We start from the raw sequence: 15,884 nt of genomic DNA, 5'->3' as shown, positions 1-15,884 counted from the left end.
GGCAATGACTGGGAGCACTCTGCAGGTTTAAATACAACTTTCAACCAATCAGTGGCTGGCCACACTCCGCACATCCAATCGCACAGCGTTAAGCCTACCTAGGTGTCAGCTGTAACGTCAGCTGACACCATGCTGTCAGCTGACCGGAGTCGGCTGACTATTGTTTACATTTGCGGAGGGCATATTCTGAACGCCTCCTCCGCCTATCAGCATGTGCAGTTTGTGTCTCAGCAGTGACGTCATCAGTGGGGAACAAGCGCCGAGACCCGGAAGCGACAGATTCTGCCCGGGTCTCAGCGGAAACTTCAAGAGCAGGCAAGTTCCTTATAGTACAAGTATATTGCAACAATTTCATTTTAGCCTATTTTAAGCACTCATATAGTCATCATTCTATTTTCCTCGATATGAAGAAGAAGATGCACAGAAGAGGATGTTAATGTTATTCAAGCCAAAGAAAAGTTTGTCACATTGAGGAAATGACCTGTTTGCAATTGCGGTAAGCGGAAACTTTGTGAACTTTCCAAACCCTGACGATCTCCTCTCAGTCTTCTTCAAGAGGTCAACCATCTTCCATGTAGAAATGTTCAGTGCTAGGTTTCAGAAGGGTTCACTCCAGAGCCAAATCATCTACTAGGCAAAGCTAGGCAGTTGCCTAGGGCCTGGAGAGGGTCTAGGAGCCTGGTGGATGCTAGCTCTCACCAAATCTTACTAAACAAAAAGCCATCAGTGGTGGGCAAAAACTGCTGTCTTGTTTAGGGCCCTATTTTAAATAGAACACTGCTGCTCTCCTGCCTCCTCCTCCTCCTCACTCTTTGTCAGACTCCTCACACAGCACAACAAGCTGCTTTTCCCCAATGATGACCTCTTCACCTCGCTATCCTCTCGCTTCTCCTCCTACTCTGACTGCATGCTGTTAGTGTAAACACAGTACAAACATGCTGCACCTGTAATCTCTGCCGCCTGATGCAAGTGTTTCACCTTGCTTCATGAGAGAACCAGCTCTATGCATGGCCAGCCAACAGATCTCTCTCTCTAACCAGATTCAATCAGAGAGAGACCTGTCTTTTGGTCGATCTGCTCAAATATTACTAGATGTATGGGCACCTTAAAGGAATCTTCACCAGGCTAAAAATAAAAAATCAACGTTACTCGCCTGGGGCTTTCTCCAGCCCCTTGCACCAGACTGTCCCACACCGACCGCTCTGCTCCCCGCTGCTATCCCGCTGTCACCACAATGTGGGTTACAGACGGCTGCAAGGGGCTGGAGAAAGCCCCAGGTGGGTAAGGCTGATTTTGTCCAATTTGCCTGATGATTCCTTTAAGGTGGCCACTAACAATCCAGTTTATAGCGAAAAATCAATTGATCAGATAATTTTGATCGGAAGTGAAATAGTTCGCTACATCATCAACGAACCAATCTGTGCTTCCTATCTATCAAAAGAAAATCCAAAATTTGGTTCGACAAAAATCCAGTTGGCCGACCTTTTTTATAAATTGTTCGTAATCTATTGTGCCGATCAACAGAGAATATTTACTTTATTTAGCCCTGGACATTACAGTAGTTAAGATTATAGACAATATTTAGGGGTGACATACAGCAATATTTACAACCAATCCACCTTAAAGGACACCCGAGGCGAAAATAAACGAATGAAATAAACAATAGTATCTATCTTCCTTCTCTTAAAAACGACTTTTTAAAGATATTCCACAGTTTTATTTTATGTTTAAATCTACTTTTTAAGTTTTTACTGTTTTATTGTTTTTGGTCAATGACACATTCATTGAAGTATGCCAGAGCTAAAATCTATGAACTATTGACCCTTTTTTTCTCTTCCTGTTTTCAGAAGCCATTTTCTGCTGGGAAAGTGTTTTATAGTTGGAATTTCTTATCAGTGAGAGTCACACTGTAGTCACTTCCTGTCAGGACTGAGTCAGCCACTTACATACCTGATATTTAACTCTTTCAGGCACAGAAAGAAAAAAAAGGAACACAGCCTAGTTATTTGTGTGCTAGGCACTGTACCCATGTCTATCTCATCACGTCACATGTCACTTCGGGTATCCTTTAAGGCCTTGCTGCAGGGCCGTCCAACTCAGCACCCACGTGATCTCTCCCCCTTTTCTCTGATCGCTCCCTCAGTGTTTTTTGTTTTTTTTTATAAATATTTATGTGCTTTATTTTTTAATAAATTCTAGTATTTATTTTTTATAATACCTCCCTCCCCCCAGCCAGCCAATCACGGCGATCGGCTGCCATAGGCTTCAGCCTTTGAGAGCCGATCGCTCTCCTGTGTCCCAGGGGGACAACCGTGTCACACTGCTGTCCCCAGTACAGCACTGCCTTAGATCGCTGTACAGCCTGATTAGACGATGCTGGGAGACTGAAGGCGCATCAGTGCATGCGATCTCCTGCTAGCCTCATAGAAGGCCGTTCACGCTTTCACGGCATGTTACGTGCATAGCAATATAATCACATTGGCAACTCGATGCAATTACATTGTAATGGTATGTTCATATCGGACATAACTCGATGTATGCAATGCGTTACTGCATAATGCGTGGGTTAAAGGTGGCAGTGAAGCATACTTTCTTGTATTGTATGTTTCATGGTATGTGTCACACCCCATGCTTAAAGGGAATCTGAAGTGAAAATAAACGTATGATATATTGATTTGTATGTGTAGTACAGCTAAGAAATAAAACATTATTAAGACATAAGTCTAATATTGCATCAAGTACAGGAAGAGTTAAGAGACTCCAGTTGTTATCTTCTATGCAAAAGAGCCATTGAGCTCCACGACTTTCAAAGTGGCAGAGAGCTCTGTCTTCGGAAGCTTATTATCTCAAGTGTCTGTCAATGTATTTTCTTTTTCTCCGCAGAGAGGGGTTCAAAAGTTCACTGACCTGCTCTGTAAAATCATTTAGAATGCTGAGTGTTGTGTAAACTGCAAATATTAGAGAATGATGCAATGTTATAAAAAACACTATATAACTGAAAATAAAAATATGAGAATATTTTCTTTGCTACTAATGTTCTAGTAATTATCCGTACTACACAACCAATTCATTATATCATAATTTTTTTTTCAGCTTCAGTGTCTCTTTAACACGTGATTCAGCTTTCCCCTCCATCGGGTTCCTGCGCTTACATGGTACGCGACACGACTACCCAATGTTAACGTAGCCTCACATATTTTAAAGTGAACCCGAGGTGATAATAAACGAATATGTTGGCGCTTTATAAATACAATAAATAAATAAATAATGAGATAAACAGTTGTATTTATCCTCCTACTTCTAAAAATGACTTTAAAAAAAAAATATCCCTTGGTTCTATTTTATATTTAACCATTTACAAACTCGATTTAATTTTTTTGTTGCCTCTGCTCAGTGGCTGCCTAATAAGTGTCCCAGAATTAGCAAAAGGTCAATAGTTCATGTTTTATCTCTCCTTGCTCTCAGAAATTGTATTCTGCCAGGAAAACTTTTATGGCTGTAATTTGCTTATCAGTGAGGTTTACTATATTCCCGACAAGGTACCCACAAGACAGAAGCGGTCACTTCCATGCCTAGAAATTAACTCTTTCAGGCAGCAAAATAAAACAAGTAAAACAGCCTGGTTATTAATATGTTTTGCACTGTACATACACACGTTTATCTCATCATGTCACACGTCAACCCGGGATACACTTTAAAACGGACCCAAACCAAACATTTTTTTAATTCAAAATATTTAGTTGCAGCACTCAGTCTCTGACACATACAAAGATAAATAAACACTCCTTCAAGCCTATGAGCATTTCAGTGCTTGCTTTTCACCCTTCTCTTTTCATAACTAGGGTTACACAGGTGGCAGCCACCGGCGTACATACCGGGGATGCGACCCCCTCAGCCGCAGGGGGGCCCGGGGCTGCTCTGGGTCCCGCTCACTGTGCGTGGGGGGAGCGCTGCTCTGGACCCCCCAGCAAGGTGCTCAACTGGCCGCAGCGTCTAATAGACGCTGCGCCAGTTCATTCCCCGCAGCCCCGCTCCGCTCCAGCAGCCTGCATAGTCTCCGGCAGGCAGAGCAGGGCTACGGCAAGATGGCCGCCGAAGAAGCCCTGCACTGGAGACTATTTGTGTCTCTAGTACAGGGCTTCGGCAGCCATCTTGCCGTAGCCCTGCACTCTGCCTGTCAGCGCGGGAGATGTGCTGCAGGAGGACTCGGGGAGCTGCGAGCCAGATGCCGGGAGGAGAGGAGAAGACTTCTGTCAGGTAAGTGAATTGTTTTTTGTTCACAGGTGCATTTTTTTTTCTAGTGTCTGCTGCCTACATTGTGATTTTCAGGTGTCTGCTGCCCACATTACGATTTTCAGGTGTCTGCTGCCCACATTGCGATTTTCAGGTGTCTGCTGCCCACATTATGATTTTCTGGTGTCTGCTGCCCACATTACGATTTTCTGGTGTCTGCTGCCCACATTGCGATTTTCAGGTGTCTGCTGCCCACATTACGATTTTCAGGTGTCTGCTGCCCACATTACGATTTTCTGGTCACTGCTGCCCACATTGCGATTTTCAGGTGTCTGCTGCCCACATTACGATTTTCTGGTGTCTGCTGCCCACATTACGATTTTCTGGTGTCTGCTGCCCATATTATGATTTTCTGGTGTCTGCTGCCCACATTACGATTTTCAGGTGCCTGCTGCCCACATTACGATTTTCAGGTGTCTGCTGCCCACATTACGATTTTCAGGTGTCTGCTGCCCACATTACGATTTTCAGGTGCCTGCTGCCCACATTACGATTTTCAGGTGTCTGCTGTCCACATTACGATTTTCAGGTGTCTGCTGCCCACATTACGATTTTCAGGTGTCTGCTGCCCACATTACGATTTTCAGGTGTCTGCTGCCCACATTGCGATTTTCAGGTGTCTGCTGCCCACATTACGATTTTCTGGTGTCTGCTGCCCATATTATGATTTTCTGGTGTCTGCTGCCCACATTACGATTTTCTGGTGTCTGCTGCCCACATTACGATTTTCTGGTGTCTGCTGCCCACATTACGATTTTCAGGTGTCTGCTGCCCACATTACGATTTTCAGGTGCCTGCTGCCCACATTACGATTTTCAGGTGTCTGCTGCCCACATTACGATTTTCAGGTGTCTGCTGCCCACATTACGATTTTCAGGTGTCTGCTGCCCACATTGCGATTTTCAGGTGTCTGCTGCCCACATTACGATTTTCTGGTGTCTGCTGCCCATATTATGATTTTCTGGTGTCTGCTGCCCACATTACGATTTTCTGGTGTCTGCTGCCCACATTACGATTTTCTGGTGTCTGCTGCCCACATTACGATTTTCAGGTGCCTGCTGCCCACATTACGATTTTCAGGTGTCTGCTGCCCACATTACGATTTTCAGGTGTCTGCTGCCCACATTACGATTTTCAGGTGTCTGCTGCCCACATTGCGATTTTCAGGTGTCTGCTGCCCACATTATGATTTTCTGGTGTCTGCTGCCCACATTGCGATTTTCTGGTGTCTGCTGCCCACATTGCGATTTTGAGGTGTCTGCTGCCCACATTACGATTTTCTGGTCACTGCTGCCCACATTGCGATTTTCAGGTGTCTGCTGCCCACATTACGATTTTCTGGTGTCTGCTGCCCACATTACGATTTTCTGGTGTCTGCTGCCCATATTATGATTTTCTGGTGTCTGCTGCCCACATTACGATTTTCAGGTGTCTGCTGCCCACATTACGATTTTCAGGTGTCTGCTGCCCACATTACGATTTTCAGGTGTCTGCTGCCCACATTGCGATTTTCAGGTGTCTGCTGCCCACATTACGATTTTCAGGTGTCTGCTGCCCACATTGTGATTTTCAGGTGTCTGCTGCCCACATTGTGATTTTCAGGTGTCTGCTGCCCACATTGCGATTTTCTGGCCCACATTACGATTGTCTGGTAAAATGCTGCCCACTTTACAATTAATTTACAGTGAAACGCTGCCCCATTACGATTATTTGGCACCTATGGGGGGGGGGCCCATCCAAATATTCGCAGGGGGGCCCAGTGATTTCTAGTTACGCCCCTGGTGGCAGCCATTAGTAATTCCTCCTTTTCCGGACACCTCCTACTCCACCAGACTGCCGGATTCTGTCCCGGCAATATGAAAGGAAGGGAGGGGATTCCTCTAATAAATGTAAAATATTTTATATTTCTCATCATACAGCTTAAAAAAGGCTGCTATTTATTAGCCCATCTTCCATTTTGTTTTTACCTCTCTCCACTGCTCGTTTGTGGAGACAGTCAGTGACATGACTGTGTACTCTGTAAAGTGCTGCAGAAGATGGCAGTGCTATATAATACATCATAATAATATGGTAGGACATTAGACTATGACTATGGTAGCATTCACCGGCGTACATACCGGGGATGCGACCCCCTCAGCCGCAGGGGGGCCCGGGGCTGCTCTGGGGCCCGCTCACTGTGCGTGGGGGGAGCGCTGCTCTGGACCCCCCAGCAAGGTGCTCAACTGGCCGCAGCGTCTAATAGACGCTAGTGTTGTCCGGATCATGAACGATTCGGATCTTTGATCCGAATCTATTTTATGAGTCGATCATCCGAATCATCAAAATGAACGATTCGGATCGCAAAAGGGGCGGGGCCAGAAGCGACACGCCCCCTCTCAGCGGGCAGCGGGGTTCGGGAAGCAGAGCAGGGATGGATTGCTGAGTTGGAGGGGAGGCAGCCTTGCAGGGACAGGTAGATGAGAGAGAGGGGACATGGGTGCCACTGCCAGATATGTGTAGAGCACACATACTGGCTGCAATGTGCTGCTCATTATAGGCTGTCTGTTCCGTAGTGCTGCACAGTGAACACATGGGAAGCTTTTGGCTCAGCACAGCTCAGTAACTTTGCAGACAGTGTGATTGAAAGGCAATATAATCCTCCTGCACTCGGCAATATAATCCTCCTGCACTCGGCACTAAACAGCTGCACTTATCTTCTGGGAATGCTTTCTTTCACTGTGCGACCTTTTCTTTCAAAGTGTACAGATGAACATATAGGTGAAATATATGTAAAGCATATGACTTCAGCATGTGGGTATTACGTGCAAACATTTCTGCTCTCTGCTCGTCCCTCCTCCCATCTCTGTCCACTCCCTGCCCTCTGTCCATCTTCTCCCCTTCTCTGTGTGTCCACCGCCCTCCCCTTCTCCTGTCCACAGACCTGTCCTGCTGTTCATTTCACCCCCGAATGCTTCCGGTAGTAAAATGATCCGAGATTCGAATCAAAGATCCGGATCTCTTCAATGATCCGATTCGAATCATCCGGATCATTGAAAAGATCCGAACTTCCCATCTCTAATAGACGCTGCGCCAGTTCATTCCCCGCAGCCCCGCTCCGCTCCAGCAGCCTGCATAGTCTCCGGCAGGCAGAGCAGGGCTACGGCAAGATGGCCGCCGAAGAAGCCCTGCACTGGAGACTATTTGTGTCTCTAGTACAGGGCTTCGGCAGCCATCTTGCCGTAGCCCTGCACTCTGCCTGTCAGCGCAGGAGGACTCGGGGAGCTGCGAGCCAGATGCCGGGAGAGGAGAAGACTTCTGTCAGGTAAGTGAATTGTTTTTTGTTCACAGGTGCATTTTTTTTTCTAGTGTCTGCTGCCTACATTGTGATTTTCAGGTGTCTGCTGCCCACATTACGATTTTCAGGTGTCTGCTGCCCACATTACGATTTTCTGGTGTCTGCTGCCCACATTGCGATTTTCAGGTGTCTGCTGCCCACATTACGATTTTCTGGTCACTGCTGCCCACATTGCGATTTTCAGGTGTCTGCTGCCCACATTACGATTTTCTGGTGTCTGCTGCCCATATTACGATTTTCTGGTGTCTGCTGCCCACATTACGATTTTCTGGTGTCTGCTGCCCACATTACGATTTTCTGGTGTCTGCTGCCCACATTGCGATTTTCAGGTGTCTGCTGCCCACATTACGATTTTCTGGTCACTGCTGCCCACATTGCGATTTTCAGGTGTCTGCTGCCCACATTACGATTTTCTGGTGTCTGCTGCCCACATTACGATTTTCTGGTGTCTGCTGCCCATATTATGATTTTCTGGTGTCTGCTGCCCACATTACGATTTTCAGGTGCCTGCTGCCCACATTACGATTTTCAGGTGTCTGCTGCCCACATTACGATTTTCAGGTGTCTGCTGCCCACATTACGATTTTCAGGTGTCTGCTGCCCACATTGCGATTTTCAGGTGTCTGCTGCCCACATTACGATTTTCTGGTGTCTGCTGCCCATATTATGATTTTCTGGTGTCTGCTGCCCACATTACGATTTTCTGGTGTCTGCTGCCCACATTACGATTTTCTGGTGTCTGCTGCCCACATTACGATTTTCAGGTGCCTGCTGCCCACATTACGATTTTCAGGTGTCTGCTGCCCACATTACGATTTTCAGGTGTCTGCTGCCCACATTGCGATTTTCAGGTGTCTGCTGCCCACATTATGATTTTCTGGTGTCTGCTGCCCACATTACGATTTTCTGGTGTCTGCTGCCCACATTGCGATTTTGAGGTGTCTGCTGCCCACATTACGATTTTCTGGTCACTGCTGCCCACATTGCGATTTTCAGGTGTCTGCTGCCCACATTACGATTTTCTGGTGTCTGCTGCCCATATTTTGATTTTCTGGTGTCTGCTGCCCACATTACGATTTTCAGGTGTCTGCTGCCCACATTACGATTTTCAGGTGTCTGCTGCCCACATTGCGATTTTCAGGTGTCTGCTGCCCACATTACGATTTTCAGGTGTCTGCTGCCCACATTGTGATTTTCAGGTGTCTGCTGCCCACATTGTGATTTTCAGGTGTCTGCTGCCCACATTGCGATTTTCTGGCCCACATTACGATTGTCTGGTAAAATGCTGCCCACTTTACAATTAATTTACAGTGAAACGCTGCCCCATTACGATTATTTGGCACCTATGGGGGGGGGCCCCATCCAAATATTCGCAGGGGGGCCCAGTGATTTCTAGTTACGCCCCTGGTAGCATTAGATTGAATGGTCCTCTGAGGACTGTCAGTGACATGGCTATGTACGCTGTAAAGTTCTGCAGGAGATGTTAGTGCTATATGAATACATAATAATAATATGGGAGGACATTAGACTTATTATTATTATTATTATGACTATGATAGGGATTAGACTGTGAGCCCCTCTGAGGACAGTCAGTGACATCACTATGTACTCTGTAAAGTGCTGCAGGAGATGTCACTGCTATATAGATTAATAATAATATTGACAATAATATATACAAAGATAATTTTGATGTCTTAAAACCACCCATCAACTGTGTATATATTTGAATTGCTGGATGTAATAGATTGTACAGAATTGGGAAAGTTTCACGTATCTACGCTGCCCACTATTTGTTTTGTACTATATACAGCGCTACCGAAGATGTTGGCACTATATAAATAAAAAAAAAAAATAATTTTGGAATCATTACACATTGTTTCAGCAGGGAAAGGGTTACAGGTAGCACTTGCACTCTGGGGACACCAGGGGGCGATCTTGTCATGCATTCTATGCCTGAAAGGGAGTGTAAGGAACTTCAAATTCACACCCAGCATTACCTCCAGTCAGACTCCGGAGACTGGTCAGACCAGAAGTGGAGCAGAGGCAGCAGAGGGAAGCGCAGGTAAGGTGGGCAGAGAGGGTTGGGGGTAGGAAGGGGTGGTGTATTGGGGAGAGGGGGGTCTCTGGAGGGGGAGGGGATGGTGTGTTTGGGGGGAAGAGAGGGGGGCTTCGCTTAGTAATTGCAGCATGGAAAGTCCACCAGCCCTGAGGTCACATGGCCATCTGTTTACTGGAATAACTTTTAGGGGAGTGGAGGATCTTCCTGTACACAAGGCCTGGTACACACCATGCAATCTTCACGGCAGATCGAGAAAATGATCGGATCCGGAGAAAGAAATATACGGATTGCCAGCGACTCGCCAATGCTCAAAATCGTTGTGTTTCAAAACAGATTGGTCGTGCCAAAAATATCGATCAAAATACTGGCTATCGTTCTGTGTGTGTGTCTTTTTCAACCATTTTCGATCTGTATTCAATGGGGAAAATAGGATCTGAAGTTAAAATTGCACAACGTTTACCAGGCTCAGGCCAGGCACCCGCTACAAATTGTGAATTGCTATTTCTCAGAGTTTTTGTAAGTGTTTTTGTGCAGCGATTTCCGGTGCTTTAAACGCAATTTTATTTTGGTGCTAGCTTTTTGTAGAGTGATTTTGCAAATGCTCCAAAAATGCTCCCCTGTGATTGTGATTTGGCCTACGGTAATCGCAATCGCACCTGTCGATTTGGCCATATTGACCTTTACTAGCATAGCGCTTTTTGGGATTGCCAGCGATCATGTGCGATCCCACAACTCTGCTGAAATCACTCTGGTGGGCATAGCCCTTTTTACACTTAAAGGGGAACTGAAGTAAGAGGTATACGGAGGCTGCCATATTTATTTCCTTTTAATCAATACCAGTTGCCTGGCAGCCCTGCTGAGCTATTTGGCTGCAGTAGTGTGAATCACACCAGAAACAAGCATGCAGCTAGTCTTGTCAGATCTGACATTAAAGAGAACCCGAGGTGGGATTTTATTATGCTATTGGGGCACAGAGGCTGGTTGTGCACATTAACACCAGCCTCTGTTGCCCCATGGTGTGCCTCCAAGACCCCCCTGCGCGCCGCTCCCCCGCCTCCTCCGTATCAGCGCTACCCGCCCTCGTCACTTCCCTCCAATCGGCGGGAGGGAAGGGACACAGGCGGGTAGCGCCGATACGGAGGAGGCGGGGGAGCGGCGCTGACTGACAGCGCATAGTTAAACATTGTGCTGGTGATACACTGCGTGTCGCCAGCACTGTGGGGGGTATAGCGGTGCGCAGGGGAGACATGGAGGCACACCATGGGGCAACAGAGGCTGGTGTTAGTGTGCACAACCAGCCTCTGTGCCCCACTAGCATAATAAAATCCCACCTCGGGTTCTCTTTAATGTCAGAAACACCTGATCTGCTGCATGCTTGTTCTGGGGCTATGACTAATAGTATTAAGCCTCATCTACACGCGTAGATGAGGCTCCGATCCGGCGGCTCTATTAGCCGCCAGATCGCCTCTTCCGTGTCACCACTCACCCGCGCGTGCGCCGGATTCGATACCCGCTCGTCCCAGCGCCGAGCATCTTCCGCTCGATTCCCTGCCATTGTCCCCTCGCGGGGAACGAGCAGGGAATCGGTGGTAGTAAGATCCGACCTGTCGGATCTTATCAATCGAGCCGCATTAGCGGCTCGATTGATAAGCCACATCCGCGCCTCATCTACCCGTGTAGATGAGGCATTAGAGGCAGAGGATCAGCAGGACGAGCCAGGCAACTGGCATTGCTTAGATGGAAATAAATATGGCAGCCTCCAGATCCCTCTCACTTCAGTTGTCCTGTAAAGGATTATGTTGCAGAAGTAGCGATTGCGCTGCGTGCAGTGCATTGCCCTGCAACTTGCACAGTAACTAAGTAAGTGATGAAAAATTTCAATGGAAATTATTCCTCACTGTTCGTTTTTTTTTTTTTTTTTTTTTTGGCCGCACCATGGCTGTAGTGCGCTGTACAACTTTTTGGCTGTGGTGCGATTGTTTACAATTGCACCGCACAAAATGTAAAAGCCGCCTAAACCTTTCCTAGATTGCAAGCTCTTGTGCTGCTTCTAGACGGCCTACAATCTGTACAGCATCCTATTGTTGCCAGCAGTGCCCGTACCCCCACATTGTGCCTGAGAAGCAGCCCTCCTATGAGGGTCTTATGAAAAAAAAAAACTTGGCTATTGATTTATTCCCCAAACTTTGCTGTGCAGATCACGCCAAGAATGTGGGAACCCCAGAGATGGATGCTTAAGTGGGCGGCAACGCGACGAAAGCTGCGTGTGGCCTGGGGCGTGCAGTTGCCGTCGACTTAGAAGTTGACGGTAACGAAACTAGCTGGTGGTGGGAGAACGGAGGATCGTGGAGGACCAGCGCGGGGCAGGATGGCTGCTGGGGCTTGGGGAAGCGCCAGGTAAGTCCTACCTAAAAGGGGGCATTTAGGTAGGAAAGGAGGTGGGGGGGGGGGGGGGGAGCAGTGGACCGCAGGATAGCTTCACCCCCTGCTCCCCCCCCCCCCCCCCATTTCTCCAACTATCATCAGCTCTGGTATCCTTGAAGGGTACCTACAGTGACACTAAAGCTACGTACACACATGCGACAACGATCGTTCGTTGTCAACGACTAACGAACTTTTAATTGGCGAAAGAACGACCTAAGTAAAGTTAGTTTTAAAAGGTGTGTAACGATCACATCGTTGGAACGAACGTTACATCACGTTAAGCACCTATTGCGCCTGCGCATAAAAATGAAAAGTTCCATGGAAAAATAGTGAAATGCGCATGTCAAGCCTAGTACGAACGACAGTTTCTAACGATGTACTACTTTTGCAAACGATCGTCGTTGGGAAAAATCCGCCAAGCTAGATCGTTTGTTTTTAACGATCTAGCTCGTCCGTCGTTAGCCTTAATGGTCGTTGGCTGCTTTTTTTTTTTTTTTTTAAACGATCGTCGTTTGAAACGATCGGGGAACGATCGTTTCAAACGACTATAGTCGCATGTGTGTACGCTCCTTAAGGTGTGCAGTTTGTTACCTGGGGCTTCCTCCAGCCCTCTGTCGTCCATCTGTGCCTCTCCAGAACCCGGGCATCTGAGCCATTCGCAGGATACTGGGCATGCAAGAATCTTCTCGATCATGCTCCCGTGGCCTGGTGCAATCATCAAGGAACAGGGCCGTGGGAGGACGGGGGAAAGGGCCCATTGGTTGTAAGAGTGATTTTGTGCTTTCTAGGAATCGCTGGCAATTCCAAAAGCATCAGGCTAATGAAAGCCAATGGCAGTGATTCCACAGGAGTGATTGTGATTTGCTGAAATCGTAACCCCGGTGCCCGCAGCTTTTTTGGAGTCCTTTCCTTCAGGGAATATGGGGGCCAAAATAGCATTCCCTGAAATCGCTCCAGAAATCTTTCCGATTTCAGTACAGTAGCAAAATTGCTCTAATTTGCAATCTCCAGCCTAAAGGTTGCCACACACTATAGCTGCATCTACACGATACAATTTTTTATTTGTCCGATTCGATACAATCCGACATGTCAGTTGCAATGGCAAATTGAATCGAATCCCAATCGGACATGAATTGTATGGTATAGATGGGGCTTTATTGATGAAATGATTCAATGCAATTTGATAAAACCAAATAATTTTTATTTGTTCAAGAAATCCGATTGAATTTTCCGTTTTGTTTTGATAAAAGTCGATCAGGAGCAGTGGATTTTTTTTTATCAATCTTAATGAAAATTGAATGGTGTAGAAATCGTCAATTTATATAGATCCATGCAATTTTCAGAGTTTTCAATTTTCTTCTTCTTTTTGTTTTGTTTTTTTATAATTAGGTGAAAAATTGACTGTTTGATTTTTGAAATGTTACAATCAGTCAGAAAAATTTGATTGGAATTCTTTATTTGAAAAGAAATATAAAAAAGTTGTTTGGTGCGTGGCCACCTTTAGGGGTGGTTCACACTGGGGGCGTTTGCGCTGCGCTTACTAATCTTCGGTGATCGGCCATGCGCTACTGCAGTGTCACTCTGCCTGAGTGTTTAACCTCAGTAGCTTTTGGATTTTTAGGAAATTGATATCTTCCGACATGTACCATTTTTCATAGCAGTTCAGCTTAGAGGAATGTGCAAAGGCAGACTTTCCTTTAACCAATTAGCAGCTTCAATAGAGTTATCTCGTTTTTGACCTCAGTCAGCAGAACTCGTCCTGCTGTAAATTCTTGGAATGCTTTGATCTCTCTTTACTAGCAGAAAATTATAAATACTGAAAGCAGAAGTTCTCTGTTAGTGTCTCACACTGCCCCATAGTGACAAGTGGCCATAAATACACATTACAGCAGTACTAATTAGAAGCAGGGAAATTTAACATATAAGAAATGAAAAAGTGCGCTGAAATTTGCTCTGGAGCTCTTGCAAGCCTTTAAATAAATTGGGTGCTAAAAGCTTAAAAATCATGTTGCATAATTGGAATCACTGCAAATTCAGCAGGTGGCTAGAAGGCGGCCGGGGGAAGCAATGTTTTTGTGGCAGGAATGATAAATGTCACTGTTGTTTTGCTAAAACAAACCTGGCTGTTTGAAATAAGTTAATTTTAATGACCATAACATCTCCTGTATCGCCTGTGTGTTGTGTAAATATTTGTATTGTTCACTTTAACAAAAGTGGAGAAAGATGTCTTCAAGCTTGGGAAACCGATAGCGTTGGCGGATCGGATGACATCAGCCGGTCCCTGACTGTAAAAATATTTCACCCATTCACTCAGAAAAGGGCAGATTTGAGCAACAGAAAGTGGAGCGTGACAGGTTGGGAACCGGTTGAGACCGGACACCCCCCCCTCCCAGTCAGCCTCTTCTTCACTGCCAAGTCCCAGGACGCATGTGTAATGTAATGCAGAGGCCTGACACTAGGGGCGCTGTTACCACTAGAGGCCTCTAGTGTTTGGGCAGTGAAGAAGCAGCAAACTGGGAGGGTAGAGACCCAAACAGCGGCGGGGACAGGTAAAAGTATTAGTGACACAGGATCAGGAGGACTGCCAGGTAACTGGTATTGTTTAAAAGGAAATAAATATGGCAGCCTCCATATCTCTCTCACCTCGGGTTCACTTTAAACCAGACCCAAACCAAACATTTTTTTAATTCAAAATATTTAGTTGCACCACTCTGACACATACAAAGATAAATAAACACTCATTCAAGCCTATGAGCATTTCAGTGCATGCTTTCCCCCCTTCTCTTTTCATAACTAGGGTTACACAGGTGGCAGCCATTACTTCTGAGCTTAGTAGGAGGTTTTAGATCATGGGTGTGTTTGTCATCAGCTGCCCTCCCTCACAGGGGCGTCATCTATGTGAAATCTCACACAAGCTGAGATCACCTCCCCTGTGACATCATCAGTAGCAGCCTGTGTTTTGTTTTTGTTTTTTATCTCCTCCACCAGTCTGCCGGATTCTGTCCCGGCAATATGAAAGGAAGGGAGGGGTTCCTCCAATAAATGTAAAATATTTTATATTTGTCATCATGCAGCTGAAAAAAGGCTGATATTTATTATTATAATTTAAAAAATAGATTTTATTTCTGAAATCTTGTATTTTTAATTTGGGTCCCCTTTAAGTGTCTGGCCTGCATTAGGACTCATTTGCAGGTATTTGGCAGTTTACTGTGAACCCTGTGAGAACGTGACCGCCCAGGCATTTTACGAGACGCTCTTTCCTGAGTGAGTCACTGGTTTCCTTTTCGGTGACCCGTGTTTATGAGTAATCATCACAAATGACCCTCCTTCCTATTTGTAAATACTACATTTTTAGAGCTGGAGATCGGGATGCAAATAATTCTGATTTGCATGCAGGTTTAATGCAAATTGAATGCGGGCTGGAATTAGGCCAGTCCAAATCACTAGGGGGGAAGCCTCCGGATCCTAATGAGGCTTCCCATGCCGTCCTCTGTCCCACGGGGGTCTCGCTGCAGCCCTCCGAACAGCCGGCGACAGACCCGACTGTAGATTCAATATTTACCTTTGCTGGCTCCAGCGGGGGCGCTGTGGCTGCTTTCGGCTCCGAAATAGACGGAAATACCCGATCTCTGTCGGGTCCGCTCTACTGCGCAGGCGCCGGAGACTTGCACCTGCGCAGTAGAGCAGACCCGACGGCGATCGGGTATTTCTGCCTACTTCGGAGCCGAGCTCCTGCGCAGGAGCCGGGAAGGTAAATATTGACGTCACAGCTGC

The 15,884-nt window shown here is 46.3% G+C and overlaps 1 protein-coding gene across 1 annotated transcript in view; it reads left to right on the top strand.

The window, feature by feature from the left end:
- The first annotated feature begins 9,612 nt into the window (after positions 1–9,612).
- The window catches only part of TMBIM1 (transmembrane BAX inhibitor motif containing 1), a 97,472-nt gene continuing 91,200 nt past the window's right edge, over positions 9,613–15,884 (top strand). Inside the window, exon 1 of the mRNA XM_068246072.1 lies at positions 9,613–9,689. The gene's annotated coding sequence lies outside the window, so the exon portion shown is untranslated. The remainder of the gene's footprint in view (positions 9,690–15,884) is intronic.

Source organism: Hyperolius riggenbachi, chromosome 7 (genome assembly GCF_040937935.1).
Source record: "Hyperolius riggenbachi isolate aHypRig1 chromosome 7, aHypRig1.pri, whole genome shotgun sequence".
NCBI classification, from domain to species: domain Eukaryota; kingdom Metazoa; phylum Chordata; class Amphibia; order Anura; family Hyperoliidae; genus Hyperolius; species Hyperolius riggenbachi.
Note: the sequence above shows the minus strand (reverse complement) of the source record. Positions and strands in the feature narration are given on the sequence as shown.